Raw genomic sequence first — 15,852 nt, forward strand, 5'->3', positions numbered from 1 at the left:
GATTAATTTTTTTATATAATTTTTTTTTTTGAAATTTATATATAATATATATGTATAATATATTATATATATAATATACATATAGAGATGCAAGTGGGTAATGATTGGTGAGAAACGGTACCATTTTGGGAAATGAGAGACTTACTAAAAAAAATTTGGCAGCTGCCATATATGAGAAATTTGAGAATCTCAAATTTTGAGAGCTCAAATATGAGCCCATTGGAAAGGTCATTTTTTACCCAACTCTCATATTTTGAGTTTTGAGAGACCCAAATGAGAGAGCATTGGAGTTGCTCTAAGGTCGGAGAGATTATACCATTGAGTTATAGTCCTTTGACTAATGATGGTGATGTCGGATCTTTTAGAGTATCCATCATTCATAATCGAACACATGTCGTTGTAGTCATTACACGATATTCAGCTCCAGCAAATGAACGAGAAACAGTAGATTGCAGTAGATTGCTCCTTACTTTTCCATGAGATGGTGCTATGACCAGGCATAATAAAATAGAATGCCCTAAACTTGTGATAATTACCCGTTTGCTGTATCCGGAACACTATACCAGCTTATATTTGCTGCTTCCACCAGAGCAGTCTCCACCTCTGCACTTTCTCCATGTTCCCACTGAACTTTCTCATGAATTTCACAGGCTGATCCATAGCTCCCTGTTTGTTTCCGCACTTCCGAAGGATCCACATCATAGAACACTGGTACCACTGTTTGCCCCATCGTCTTCTTGCATAACGATTTTCACGACTTCATCCAAACACCACTTGGAGGAAGCATAGTTTTTACAGAGGCTGATGAGAGCTAACCTCGATTCTTCGATCGCTTTCAGCAGCGCCGGTGAAATGTCTTCCCCTCTTCTGAGTTCTTTATCATCTTTAAAGGTTTAGATTCCTCTACGAGACAAAGCAGCGAACAGGTGGTCTACAAACTTCTTGCGAGTGTCTTCACCTCTGAAGCCATTATTAATTGGGAACCAAAAAGCTTGTGATTGTGTGAAGAATTTGAAGAGTAGAAGAAGGAACACTTCGAATGCTATTCACTTTCTGTGAGGGTTTGCTATTTCGTTAAAAATGTAAAACTATTCAGTAAACATTTTTTTTAAGATACCAGAGAGTTCTTGTAGAATGTATAAAAATAAGAAAAAAATTTCATGCACCTCTGAGTAGTATGGACCTGGTTCAAGTCTTCATAAGGACAAATGAAAGTAAGAATATTATATAAACTAACTACTCATATAACTGTATAAATTTTACATTGATGAGAGAATTCCACATTTCAAAAATATCCTTGACCGCGGTTAGAGGGGTGGGTTTGGTTTGTCATTGATGTAAATGTTGTTCAAAAGTAATGACTTTCTCAAGTAGGTGTGGTGATATAAAAATGTAGAACTTAAAAGCATACAATGCAAGAGGAGATGTGCCGCTGCATGGAGTTGAAGTCTTAAAATTAAAATTGGTGGAAATGGAGAAAAACGACTCTTAAAATTAAACTAAAATTTTCTTCAATTCCATACAGCCGAACACATCCTTAGTAAATTCACACCATACGTCACATTATACAAATAACTTTTCAAAATGTTATAGCAAGAAACCATAAAAACATTAACCGAAACACGAATGTATAATATGATAATGATCTCAAAATACATACTCTCTCTTAGCCAGGGGGCTTTGATCATCATCAGAACCATCACGCTTTCTCTTGAGAGTATTATTATTTTTGTCTTCCAGTACTGCTGCGGCTTCATCAGACTCGTCAATGATTCCCAAATTCCCACACCCATCCTTCCATTTTTTCACATCTTTCACGCACACTAGATGGAATCCCCACTTCTCCATCGGCAAACTCCTGAAACCAATTTTCGGATCTTCAAAATCAAGGGAAACCTCAAGTTGGCACCATTTTGGATTTGGATCCAGACTCAGAAGGTAATCTGTTGGAACATAGCTCAGCAAGATACGTTCGGAATCTGTGGGAATCCATAAGTGACTACTGACAAGAACAGGACTTGGTTTATTAGGATCTTCTACGAAACCGAATGACATCTTCAAAGGTGAGTTTGCAGTTGCCAAGTCAAAAACAGCACAAAAGGCAATCCCCACATATCTCATCTCGTTACACCAATCTGGAGGCAGTTGCAGATATGTTGAAGTACCCAAATTCTGAGGGCTGAAGAACTCTGGAATCTCTCTTCCCTGTAAAACAACAACAAAAATAGTATTTGAGACACTGATCCTCTGTACCAAGAAAACATGTCATTCATTCAAATACAACATACTCATATATACGTAGTATATAGAAAGAGGAAGAGAGAGTAACCTGAAAGAGCAATCTCAGCAACACATCAACCACATTTTTACTCCAGTTATACTCTAACAGCTGAAAGCAATTAGTGAATGTGACCGTGCACAGTGATCTATTATTTGTTGACAGATCTCCAATGCTTATTAATGATTGGCAATCATCTGCCATTAATTTAAGAATACACGATGGAAGCTTTGGTAATGCTTCTAGCCTCTTGCAGCCTACTAACTTGAGGGTTTTAAGTTGAGAAAGCCCGGAAATGCTTGCAGGTAAACTACCAAAATTGTTTCTGCTTAAATTCAACTTTTTCAAAGAGGATAAGCTGCCAAGGTCACTGGGGATCCCTCCAAACAGATTGCAATCACTAAGATCTAGTCTCGTTAAGGAATTCAAACCTGCTAAAGAAGGAAGCACCAAACACAAAGAATCTTCACATTTCCTTGGTAAAAACCAAGATGAAAAAAATGATTGAGATATTGGTCCCTTGCAACCACTGAGGGATAAAACTTTAAGGTCTTCCAAAAGATTAAAGGAGGATGGTAGTTGTTTGATAGCAGTTTTATTTACGTGAAGCTCCTCTAAACATTTTATATTTCCCAGGTCATCTGGCAATTCATCAAGTTTTGAGCACCCAGAGAGAGAGAGAGTTTTTAGACAACTCAACCTACAAATGGTTCTTGGAAGACTCGTAAGGTATTTGCATTCACTTAAATCCATCAAAGTAAGGCTAGTTAGATGTTCAATTGACGAGGGCAGTTCTTTTATGGCAGTTCCATCCAAATAAAGTTCTGATAAGCATACCATATCCCCCAAGATTTCTGCACACCTACATAATTTCAAGCAGCCTGATGGAATAAAAGTCTCAAGAGATTCCAAATGAATACCAATCAGAAATCTCTTAAGATTTTTGCAGTCTTTCAGACTTAGAAAAACAAGCCTTTTGAGAACTCCAATGGATGGGTGACCCTCTACCAAACTCATACAATCCTCAAGAATCAGTGTCTCCAGATTTGGAAAAAGTGTGAAGTCCGGGGTTCTGGATAGCCTATGGGAGTGACTGAGGTTGATGAGTTTCAACTTGGGCAGAGGCTGTTGAAACAAATGGAAAAAATTAGAATAACTGCCTCTCAAGAACATGACAGTATAGTCATATAGTCAATAAAGTTAAAATATATAATATTGATCATACCTTTACTTTCTTCCAAAGTTGTTTAATGCTGCTATGACACATGCTAAGTTCAACAAGATTCTCTGCCTGAAAACTTGCTGGCAGACAGCCTGAAGGGTATGCATGCCAATCAAGACACCGCAACGCATTTGGAAGATGTGCAGGGCCTTTACTGAACACCACATTGTGGACTTTGAATAGCCTTAGTTTCTTCATCTTTGTGAAGGCTTCAGAATTAAGTTCAACAACTTCTGGTTCAGGCAGTTCCAAGACTATGGCTTCAACTTTTTCTGTCCCCTAACAACCGAGAGCACAAAGCAGAAGTCAAAGATAAATATAAAATGTCTGTTAGGATTACAAAATGTGGCTTCTTCAATAAAATGTCAGTTAGTAAAATGACTGATTTTTCATGAGCTATCTTACCATATTTTCTCTCAACACATAACAAACATCCTCTTGAAGCCACAACCTGCTACGTTTCCAGAACTCTTGAGATCCTTGACGAACAATATACCAGCCCATTTCTTGTATCAAATCATGCAACCAAAAATAATCTTTTGGAATAGTTATGAGAGACTTTTCAATTAGAACAGGTATTCCAATCCCTGGGCAGAAGCCGCAGCTGTCGAGTATTCTTGTTACATGACCCGTGTCTTTCCCTTTGAAGAAACAAGCAATATCAAGGAAAATTTCCTTCTCCATTTCATCCAGTCCGTCAAAACTGATTTTAAGCACTTGAAGAATTTCTTTGTAAGAAATTTTGTGCAGCTTAATCAATGTGCATTTCCATTCATCTGTTGTTCTACCATATAGAAAAGAACCCAAAATTGTAAGAGCTAATGGAAGGCCACTGGCATAATCTACCATCTGGTTTGAGAGTTCCAAATAACCTTCAGAAGGAAAACTTTGTTTAAAGGCTTTTCAAGAAAAGAGCTGGATAGCTTCATCTTTACTCAATGCCTCAACTGTGTGACTTTCATTCACTCCATGAGCAGTTAGCAAATGTTTATCTCTTGTCGTTATGATGATTCTACTCCCAACGCCAAACCAACCATGCTCTCCAGCTACTGCATCTAGTTGCTCCCGTTTATCCACATCATCAAGAACGACAAGAACCCTTTTAAAACGTAGTCTGGATATTATTATGTTGGCTCCTCTCACCGTATCAGTTATATTTATATTACTCCCTATAAGGATTTCAGAAAGGAGTTGTTTTTGTAAAGCTTCCAGACCTTGTTTTTCTGAGAATTCTCTAACATTTGAGAGAAAGCAGCTACCTTCAAACTGACGAAAGATCCGATTATAAACAGCTTTTGCAATAGTCGTCTTCCTATTCCCCCCATTCCCCATATTCCTATAAAACGAACCTCATCCAACCCTTCACGCAACAATGATTCCATTTTCTCCACACGAGACTCTGTTCCAACCAGATCTTGGGCAACTAGTGGAGTTGTATTATTCAGTTCATTGAAAATCTCTTCAACTATTTGTACGATACACTTTGATTCATGCCTGTAGAGTTAGAATCTTGATCATGTGGTAAGTTGAAAACTTGAAAATAATAATAGCCAAATGAAGAAACATTAATAAATGCAATGCTGGTTAATTTTTTATTGAACTTCCCCAATAGGAATATAAAAGTACTTTAATGAGAAACTGAAACAACTAAACATCTAAGCATATCAACACATATTTAAGACATTCGAGGCAAGTTGCCTTGGTTTATGACAGATGATGTTTTACTTAGGATTCTAAGCTATCATTATTACCGTCCACAAGGATGAAAGACTGGCCTCAGCGCTGGGAACATAAGAAAAAGGGGGTGGGTGAAAGGACTGCTGATATAACAATAGACTAACAAACAAATTCGAAAAGTCTATCCAAATGTTGATCCAGAAATTCAAATGTAAATTGATTTCAGATAAGAGATAATTGAGTTCAAGTCACATGAAGAAAAAGTATTTGTAAAAGAGGATTTTGAACATGTGAAGAAAAAATAATTTACTATTCCTATATTAAATCATTCTAGGTATGCGAACGATTGCTACAAATAGATTAATTATAGTTTTTGGTGTGTGCTATTTTGATTTTTTCCCCTTCTGATTTTACTTTCCTTTTAGGGTACATTACTCTGACCTCCCCTAAGGTTTGGAGTAATCACCAGCACATAAATGTTTTGAAAAAAATTTGAGTCAACCTCCCTCAAGGTTTTATGAAAACACAGTCAATGTCACAAATTTTTAAAAAAATACCAAAATTGCCCTTTAATGAATTGAATTAACTCAACTATCCCTACTAATCAGTGTAAAAATACAAATTAACCACTTTAATACTTAATACTAATATTAAACCTTTTAATGTTACTTAGCGGGAAAAAGAAAACCCGAAAATACATATTTATTTTTGTAGTTTTTACGGATATAGAATTCAACCGACAGACATACATATATATGGAATGTTTATGTGTATAATATACATGCACATATTTTAGAGAGATGGTGGAAAGCTGTAATTTGGTATTCAGGATATCCATTTACCTTGTGCAATAATCTGGATGGGCAAGCGAATGTGAATGAAAGGTTGGATTGAGCACTTGCAACTATTGATTGGAGGGTTCATTTTCCGGGTACAGCACTGCAACATTTAACTGTGGTTGGCTTGGACCATGCTATTACACTTGATTTGTCATGGGAAAAGGGGCCTAAAAGGAAGACTTTCAAATTTGATGCAAGATGGTTAAAAGATGAGAAATTCAGTAAAGTTGTTGAACAAACTTGGTGTTCAAGGGGACATGGTACTTTACAATATAAGGTTAAGGAGAAATTTTAAGTTTGAACTGGGCAAGTGGAGTCGGCAGAAAAATTGGAATTCCCAGGTGGAAATTAAACAATTGGAGACTCGCCTGAAGGAGGAAAAGGAAAATGAGATTGACTACAAGGCAGGGGAGTGTTCTAGATTACAGAAAGAAATAAATGCTGTATGGAAAAAGGAAGAGCTGTTTTGGCGACAAAAATCCAGAAAAGAGTGAGTGTTACTTGGAGATAGAAATTCCAGATTTTTTCATGCAGCCACTATGAGACGAAGGAGTAGAAAAGTAATTAAGGGGCTGGAGAATACTCAAGGTCATTGGGTTGATTCGGATCAGGAAATTCAAGGAGAAGCTGAGCATTATTTTCAAATTTTGTTTACTTCTACAGGAACAGTGAATGATGATGATGTTTGGAGCCTGTGGGAACCCAGAATTACAAATGAAATGAATCTCCAACTATTGAGGGAAGCTTCTGAAGTTGAAGTGTATCAAGCTGTTATGGACATGGCACCATTAAAAGCTCCTGGGCCAGATGGAATGACTCCAATTTTCTTTCAGCAGAATTGGCGGGTGGTGAAAGATGACTTGGTAAATGCCTTAAATGATTTTTTATTGCATGGTCAGTTGCTTAAAAGTTTAAATTCAACCAATATTGTGTTAGATCCAAAAGTGAAAGTGCCTACGATAATTACCCAATTTAGGCCCATTTCATTGTGCAATGTAGTTGTTAGACTCTTCATTAGCGAGGAGCAGAGTGCTTTAGTTCCATATAGGTTGATCACCGATAATATACTTATTGCACATGATGTGGTGCATTTTTAAAACTAGGAGGAGGAGGAAAAATAATTTATGGTGGTTAAGCTTGACATGGCAAAGGCATATGATAGGGTGGAATGGGGTTTATGTCCAGAAGGTTTTGCACATCCTGGGATTTGATGATAGATGTATTCGTTTCGTTATGGCTACTGTTGGTACTGTATCCTATTATGTTTTGGTGAATGGTTGTGCAGGGGATCTTTTTTGTGCTCTCTAGAGGACTTCGGCAAGGCGATCCACTTGCACCTTATCTATTTCTCTTGTGTGCAGAGGGTTTAACTAAATTAATTCAACAAGCAATCCGAGATGGAGTTTTTCTTGGTATCAACATGCATAGGAGTTGTCCTATTGTGTCGCATATGCTTTTTGCCGACGACTCTTTAGAATTTTGTAAAGCTGACTTATGTGAATTTTTTTTTTTTGATAAGTAAGAAATAACATAAAAAAGGCGTTCAAAAGGGGAACGCATCCCAATTACAAAAGTGGAGCCGGGACTAAGGTCCCAGAGAATCCAAGAAAGTAATTAAATCATCAGAAGAAGAACAAAAGCTCCTCGTCACATAATTGAAGAGAAAACGAAGAATGTAAAGTTTGATCATTGCCGTGGACGACTCTTTCCCTTCGAACATTCTACTATTTCTCTCCTTCCAGATGCACCACCATACACAATGTGGTACAATTCTCCAGAAATTGAATATCTCTTCTCACTCTACAACCTCTCTAGGCATGAATTAACGCCTTAGTAGATCGTGGCATAACCCAACACATACCAAACAGCCCAATAATAAGATTCCAACAATCATTCGCCACAGGGCAATGCAAAAGAAGGTGATCAACGGACTCCTCATCATCCTTGCATAGACAACAACAATTAACTATACAATTGCCCCTTTTTCTCAAATTATCAATTGTCAGAATCTTTCCCCACACAGCAGTCCAAACAAAGAAAGCCACACTAGTTGGAGCCATAGACCGCCAAATAGTTTTCCACGGGAAATCTCGATTAACAAAATTTGACAAGCATAAGAACAAGGATCTAACTTCGAAGCGACCGTGGGAAGAAGGAGCCCAAATTAAAACATCGTTACCTCTACCAATGCCCTCCTGCCGATACAGAAGATCCAGAAAAACACATACCTCGTCCATCTCCCAATCCTGAAAAGAGCGCCGAAAATGCACATCCCATATAATCCCACTGCTATCAAGCCGATAACAATCAACTACATAGGTATGTTTATCAACAGCAATACTAAATAACCTAGGAAATGTACGAGAAAGAGGTTAATCCCCACACCAGAGATCTTTCCAAAACCGAATGCAACGACCATCACGGAGTTTGAAACTGATATGAGCTGAAAAAACATCCCATCCCTTCCGAATAGCCTTCCACATCCCTACTCCTCCCGCCAGGGTAACCGGATGTGTAGACCAACCTCCAGCCTCTTCCCCATACCTACAAGAGACTAACCTGCGCCAAGGACGATGTCTTTCCCTCCCAAATCTCCATAACCATTTACCTAGGAGAGCTTGATTAAAAGGAACTAAACGTCTTATACCAAGTCCACCCAATTTCACGGGCTTACAAACATCCTCCCATCTGACTAGGTGGTACTTGAACTCATCGCCCTTTCCACCCCATAGGAAATCCCTTTGAATTTTTTCAATCCTATCTGCAACGGAACAAAGGATTTGGAACATAGAAAGAAAATAAGTGGGAAGGCTCGATAACGTACTCTTGATAAGAGTAACTTTACCCCCTTTTGACAAATATTGCTTCTTCCAACCTGCCAATCTCTTCGCATACCTGTCAATCACGGAATCCCAACTCCCCACTAACCTTAAAGAGACCCCTAGGGGCAAACCCAAATAAGGAATAGGGAAAGAACTCACCCTGCATCCAAGGACTACAGCTAAAGAGGAAATATCCTAAACATTCCCTACTGGGACAAGCATACTCTTAGCCACATTGACCTTAAGCCCAGAAACTGCCTGAAAACAAGTCAATACACACCTTAAGTATCGAAGTTGAGAAACATCAGCATCGCAGAAAACCAAGGTATCATCCGCAAAGAGTAGATGAGAAATCTCCATCTGATGATCTAAATCTCTACCTACCCTGAAACCTGTTATAAACCCAAGGTCCTCTGCCCTACGCATAAGTCTACTTAACCCCTCCATAACAACAAGAAAAAGAAAAGATGACAAAGGATCTCCTTGTCTTATACCCCTAGAGCAGCCAAATAAACCAGCGGGAGAACCATTCACAAGAACTGAGAACTTGACAGACGAAAGACAGGTCTCAATCCACTTCCTCCATTTACTTCCAAACCCCATTCTTTGTAACAAATATAGGAGGAAATTCCAATTCACATGATCATATGCTTTCTCAATATCAAGTTTGCATAAAACTCCAGGAATACCACTCCGCAATCTGGAATCCACACTTTCACCAGCAATAAGGACTGAATCAAGAATTTGCCTTCCACCTACAAAAGCGTTCTGAGAATCCGAAATAATCCCATTCATAACTTCCCTCATCCTTAAAGCAAGAACCTTAGCAATAAGTTTGTAAATACAGCCCACCAAGCTAATAGGACAAAAATCCTTTATATCTGAAGCGCCTCCCTTTTTTGGGATAAGGGCAATGAATGAAGCATTAAGCGATTTCTCGAAAACGCTAGAAGAATGAAACTCCTGAAAAGTACCCATTACCTCATTTCTTACAACCGCCCAACTTTCCTTCAAAAATCGCATAGCAAAGCCATCAGGTCCCGGAGTTTTGTCCCCATTACAACTTGATAAAGCTCTAAGAACTTCTTCTTCAGTGAAAGGATTCTCAATCCTATCTCTATCAAGCTCAGATAGAGATTCTTCATCATTGACTTATGTGAATTGAATGTGTTGAGACAGATATTGCTCAGATATGAAGAATTAAATGGACAGCAAGTAAATTATATAAAGTCATCTATTATTTTTAGTTCAAATGTAACTGTTGATGACAGAATTGAATTGAGTAGAAGGTTGGGTGTTTGAGCTGGAGGAAGTTTTGATAGATACTTGGGTTTACCTGCTGAGATTGGAAGGTCAAAAAGGCAAATCTTTCAGTATCTTGAGGACAGAATGGTGGCAAAAATCAATGAGTGGAAGGATTGTTTCTTTTCCGCAGCTGGGAAGGAGACTAATAAAATCTGTTCTTCAAGCCATCCCCATGTACACAATGAGTTGCTTTAAGATTCCTATTGGGATACGCTGAAAATTAAGTAAAAAGATTATGCACTTTTGGTGGGCACGGCCTAAGGAGGGAAAGAAGATATGTTGGATGAAATGTGATCACTTGTGTAGAACTAAGAAAGATGGTGGTCTGGGGTTTGGACATCTACAGGCATTCAACCTTGCCTTGTTATCCAAGCAAGGATGGAGACTTGCAGTTGAAGATGGTAGCTTGTTGTCAAGAATTTACAAAGGTAAATATTTTTCGGAGACTTCTTTTTTGGAGGCTAGAGTAAGAAAGAGCTCCATCTGGGCTTGGAAAAGCATGTGTAGTTGCAGAGAGGTTCTCAAGAGAGGTTGCGATGGAGGGTGGGCACAGATGATGGTGTTAATGTATGGGCAGACCCTTGGGTTCCAAATTTGCTAAGATTCAAAATTATTTCAACCTGTCCTGAAGGTTTCTCTGTTAAATTTGTTAGAGATTTGTTGAATCCTGAAACAAGATCTTGGGACACATCACTTGTAGCACAACTCTTTAATTCAACAGAGGTAGAGAAGATCCTGACTATTCCTGTAAGTGAGACATATGCTAAAGATAGACTACTGTGGCACTTCACTAATGATGGAAACTTTATGGTTAAATCTGCTTATAGAATTGCATTTGAATGGCTGCAAGGTCCACATCACAGTTCCGGATATGCCAGGAGGATTGGGGATTGTGCAAATGCTCATGGTTTTTGGAGTCAGCTATGGAATCTGAAGGTGAAGGAAAAATTGATCCATTTTACTATGGGACTATTTCCGTATCATCAAATCTAAAGAAACGAGGTATAATAGTACAAGATGATGCATGTTTGAGATGTGGTTTAGAGGAATCTATAGACCATGTTATACTGAGGTGCCCATATGCAGTCAAAGTCTGGAAGCAGTGCCCAATTAGACTGGACCAAGTACTTTTTACTGCTTCTTCTAGGGTTCAATGGTTTTGCAGCCTATTGAAACTATGGGAGAAATCCGCTGAAAAGATGCACAATTTAAGTCTGGTGGTGTATATTTGTTAGCATATTTGGAGAAGTCGAAATAAATTTTATTTTGATCAGCAAGTCATTGAGGAAAGAGTTCTGGTTCAGCTTGCAACACAACAGTGGCATGAGTTTAAGGATGTATTGGGTAATAGTCACGATACTGTAGGTGGTATTGGAAATGGAGATGGTTTGAACAAGCAGCCGGTAAGATGGATTGCACCATCAGATGGTAAGCTCAAATTGAATTTTGATGCAGCTTTTAGAGCTCAAACAAACAAACAAATGAGGCTGCAACTGGTTTAGTCCTCAGGAATTCGAATGGAAAGGTTTTGAAAGTGGTCATTCACTTCTTCCCTATGGTGGCAACAGCCTTAGTAGCTGAAGCTATGTCTACTAGATTAGCCTTGAAGTGGGCAGTAGCATGGGAGTTAACTGAGGTGGTGATTGAGGGAGACTGCAAATTAGTGATTCAGCCGAAGAATGTTGCAGTGAGCATTGCATCCATTTATGAGGATATTTGTGTTAATCAACAAATGCATGATCAGTGGAAGATAGAGTGGGTCAAGAGAGAAGCTAATAGAATGGCTCATGATGTAGCTCAGTATGCAATGCAGAGAAAAGATACAATTTGTTTTTTTGATGTATTTCCAGCTTTCATTGAAAAAATAGCTATTAAAGAGTGTGCAAAGCGGACAATATCTACACGATGTGTGCAGGTCGTGACAAATTGTATCAGAACTAATCCTCAGCCAAACATGGGGGGCGTGCACAAGCCCATGAGGGTCAGGCCAGCGAGGACACAGGGTCCCAAGAGTGGGTGATTGTGACATCCCACATCGCCTAAGAGGGAGAAGTTGTTGAGACTTACATATGTGAACACCCCCTTAACCATGTAGACACGTTTTGAGCAAAACCGTGGGTACCGAGAGGATAGTGTGCAAAGCGGACAATATTTACATGGCGGGTCATGAGTCATGACAAAGAGAGAGTCGCGACATTGGTGAGGGGGAGTGGTGGAGGTAGGGTTTAGATAGTGGCGGTGGAGAGAGAGAAAACAGTAAATAGAAGAAAAGGGTCAGATGGATACTAGAGAAACATAAAAGGTTTTGAAAGGGAGCGATGGCATTTTAATTTTTCCTTATTCTTGTTAAATTTTTTTATTATTCAAGAACTATTAAAGATATTAAGGGTAAAATGTCAATCACATTAATAAAGTTAACAACATTTATCCAATAAACTCTGACAAGGGATGTAAGAGTTATAGAGTTATTTTTGCAAAAATTTCATCTATGCAAAATTATTCCAAACCTCAAGGGAGGTTAGAGTAATTTACCCTTCTCTTTATGACTTTGGTGTTTTATGCAAGCCAAATTAACATTGAGTATGTTAACCAATTATACTGCAAATTGGCTAATTGTCACAAGGGTCTTGTCTCACATTAGATGCGAATGTGGAGGGTCTTGAGCTTATAAGGGTTGCCTAGACCAATCACCCTTGAAAGAGTGTGTAATAGCTTACTCATCGAGCGCACTTGCCCCGAAGATGAATGGGGCTAAGCGATGTGCCAAAGCTATGGTCGGTAGGAAGCACCACCACCTTAACATCTTACACTTTTGGATTGGATGGTAACAACAAACCTGTTACAAGTGATATCAGAACATGCCCACTCCCTAATTACATCTCTTTCTCAAACCTAAGCGCCAATGTTGCCCAATAAATATGTATGTAAAGTATATTTTTACATCTCTATCAAACACAAGCGCCAATGTTGCTCAAGAAATATGTATGTAAAATATATTAAAATTAAGGGTGAATACCTCTAACCACTTGTTGATGACCACGCCACGTTGGCTGCTCAAGTGGCGCCACCTTTGCAAGATAGGCACAACTGGCCAGCGTCTACCTGGCGTGCCCACGGTGGATTAGGTATTCTCGAGCTACCTATTCAATAACTGAGCTCACTGGCAGAGGAAGGGGTCGCTACCCTTCCTCTACTGTGGACGTGCCCCGCTCCAGTCGGATGGGCTCCTCCCCCCCTTGGCTCGCTCGAGGGTGCTCTCTGGAAGAGCAACCTCGGCTGACCTGTTGGACACATTTTCCTTCCTAAGGAAGCCTCGGGACAGAATTGGGATAGAATCCTGCGAGGCCACGAAGGCAGAACCTCGAAAGGGACCTATTCCCTCTGAAGTATGGGAATCTGAGGGCATGTGGATAGGTGGCTGAGATCCAAGGACTCGCCTCAGCTCGAGGCCAACACAAGGGGGAAAGGATATTCGGTACCTAAGCTCGAGCTCGGAAGGAATAAAGGACGCATTAATTACGAATGACGTCTGATAAGACCCCTATTAATTAGGAAGCGCCATTACCTCTTTTGACTGGGGAGCAAAGCCTCGCAGCCCATCCATCAATGTCCCATCCGTCAGAAGAAGAAACCCTCGGACCCTTGGGTAAGAGCAGGCTCATCCAAAGGACCAAAAGACATTGACCGAAGAGGTAAGTACTATAAATAAGGGGCGTTAATCAGCCTTTAAGGAGGCAACAGAACACATTAATAGCTACACTTTGACGAGCACGAGCTTATACCGTACCGAGTTCGGCTTTCCCTTTCTTAATCTCCGCACGTAGAGAATCCCGTGTGTTGCTTGGATCTCCACTTGGATACTGGTCTCAAGATTCTTGGCTTATGTGGAACGATCTTCTAATCCTATTCACGAACCACCTTCAACACCACTCCTGAGGTCTGTCTTTATTACCTGGCTTAAACTTTTTAAAATATAACTGCGACACACCCATCTGAGTTACAAGTTGTCAGATTTGTGAACGGTAGCTGTAAAATCAGCAAACTACCCCATCTCTAATATAACCATTCTACTGTCATGCTGTGACATAAGCAACTCAAAATTTTAAAAAGACAAAATTGCCCTGGCTCAGTTACACCATCTCTTGCACTCAACCACCACCACCTCCTATGTTCTCTCTTCTTCACCTCTCCATTGCCGCCACCACCTCTATTTTCTCTCTTTTAATTATAATACATACATATATAAATACATATATATATATATTACACAATACACGTGTGTGTGTATATATAAAAATCAAAATGCAATGTTAATTATGGTACATATGTAAATATATATAGTATTGCATAAATACAAGCCACAATACATATAGTATTTCATATTTATGTAATCAGAATACCCACTTGAAGAAGACCCATGAACAATCTCTCTCTCTCTCTCCTGCCTGGTAATTGAAATATCCACAATGAAGAAGACCCACGAACAAGCGCTGTCTTCTTTAAGAGCCAAATTCTAAGATTCAAACTATATTTAAATTGACAATACCAAACTTAACCTTATTTACAATATGGTCAGAGGCATTCAACCTTTAGTATTGGTATTATTTGGGATTCAAACTAGGGCTTAAATGGTCATTTCATAAAGGGTATTATTGGTCATTTCATGTTTAAACTAGGGCTGAACAATCCCAAATTTGAACAGGCGTTAGATGTAAGTGTATATAGTCATGTGTGTGAATATGAATCCCCAGTAATTCAGGAATATATATATATATATATATATATATATATATATATATATATAAAATCAAAATTTGAGTTCTGATAGAGTTATTAAAGACTGTTAATTAAAAAATGCCTCTTTTCTGAACTTCATTTAAAAAATAAATATTCAAAATTGTATTTTTCATTTTCAATCATCCAATACACGATATATTCAAAATGCGAGTATTGTGGTAATTACCCGTTTGCTGTATCCGGAACACTATATCCGCTTATATTTGCTGCATCCACCAGAGCACTCTTCCATCTCTGCACTTTCTCCATGTTCCCACTGAAAACTTTCTCATGAATTTCAAAGGCTGATCCAAAGCTCCCTGTTTGTTTCCGCACTTCCGAAGGATCCACATCATAGAACACTGGTACCACTGTTTACCCCATCGTCTTCTTGCATTCAACGATTTTGACGAGTTCATCCAAACACCACTTGGAGGAAGCATAGTTTCTGGAGAAAACAATGAGAGCGAATCTAGATTCTTCGATCGCTTTGAGTAGTGCTGGTGAAATTTCTTCTCCTCTCTTGAGTTGCTCGTCGTCTTTGAAGGTGTAGATTCCTTTCTGAGACAAAGCAGTGAACAGATGGTCTACAAAGCTCTTGCGAGTGTCTTCACCTCTGAAGCTCAAGAATACCTCGTAATTCCATTTAGGGTTAGGGTTTGAAGAGGAAGACACTGTGTGTGTGCTGGTGGAAGCCATTGGGAACCAAACAAACTTGTGGATTGTGTGAAGGATTTGAAGGGTAGAAGGAACACTTCGAACTTCACTTTCTGTATATATTGCGTGTTAGATATAAGCAATTTCGCTCTCTTTTTTGATTTTGGGGGGTGTGAAAGAAATGAAATGTCGGTGGAAAGTGATGCGGAACTATCCATTAAAAATGAAAAGTCTTCTCCTCCATCAAACTTTTGGTCAGGAAAAAGAAAAACGCAT

General features: G+C 39.0%; 1 pseudogene; it reads right to left on the bottom strand.

The window, feature by feature from the left end:
• Window positions 1–1,441: 1,441 nt before the first annotated feature.
• Window positions 1,442–15,852, bottom strand: LOC132271325 (TMV resistance protein N-like; annotated as a pseudogene).

The sequence above is a fragment of the Cornus florida genome, unplaced genomic scaffold (genome assembly GCF_030987335.1).
Source record: "Cornus florida cultivar Cherokee Brave unplaced genomic scaffold, ASM3098733v1 CherokeeBrave_3.0.0_Hap2_Chr08, whole genome shotgun sequence".
NCBI lineage: Eukaryota > Viridiplantae > Streptophyta > Magnoliopsida > Cornales > Cornaceae > Cornus > Cornus florida.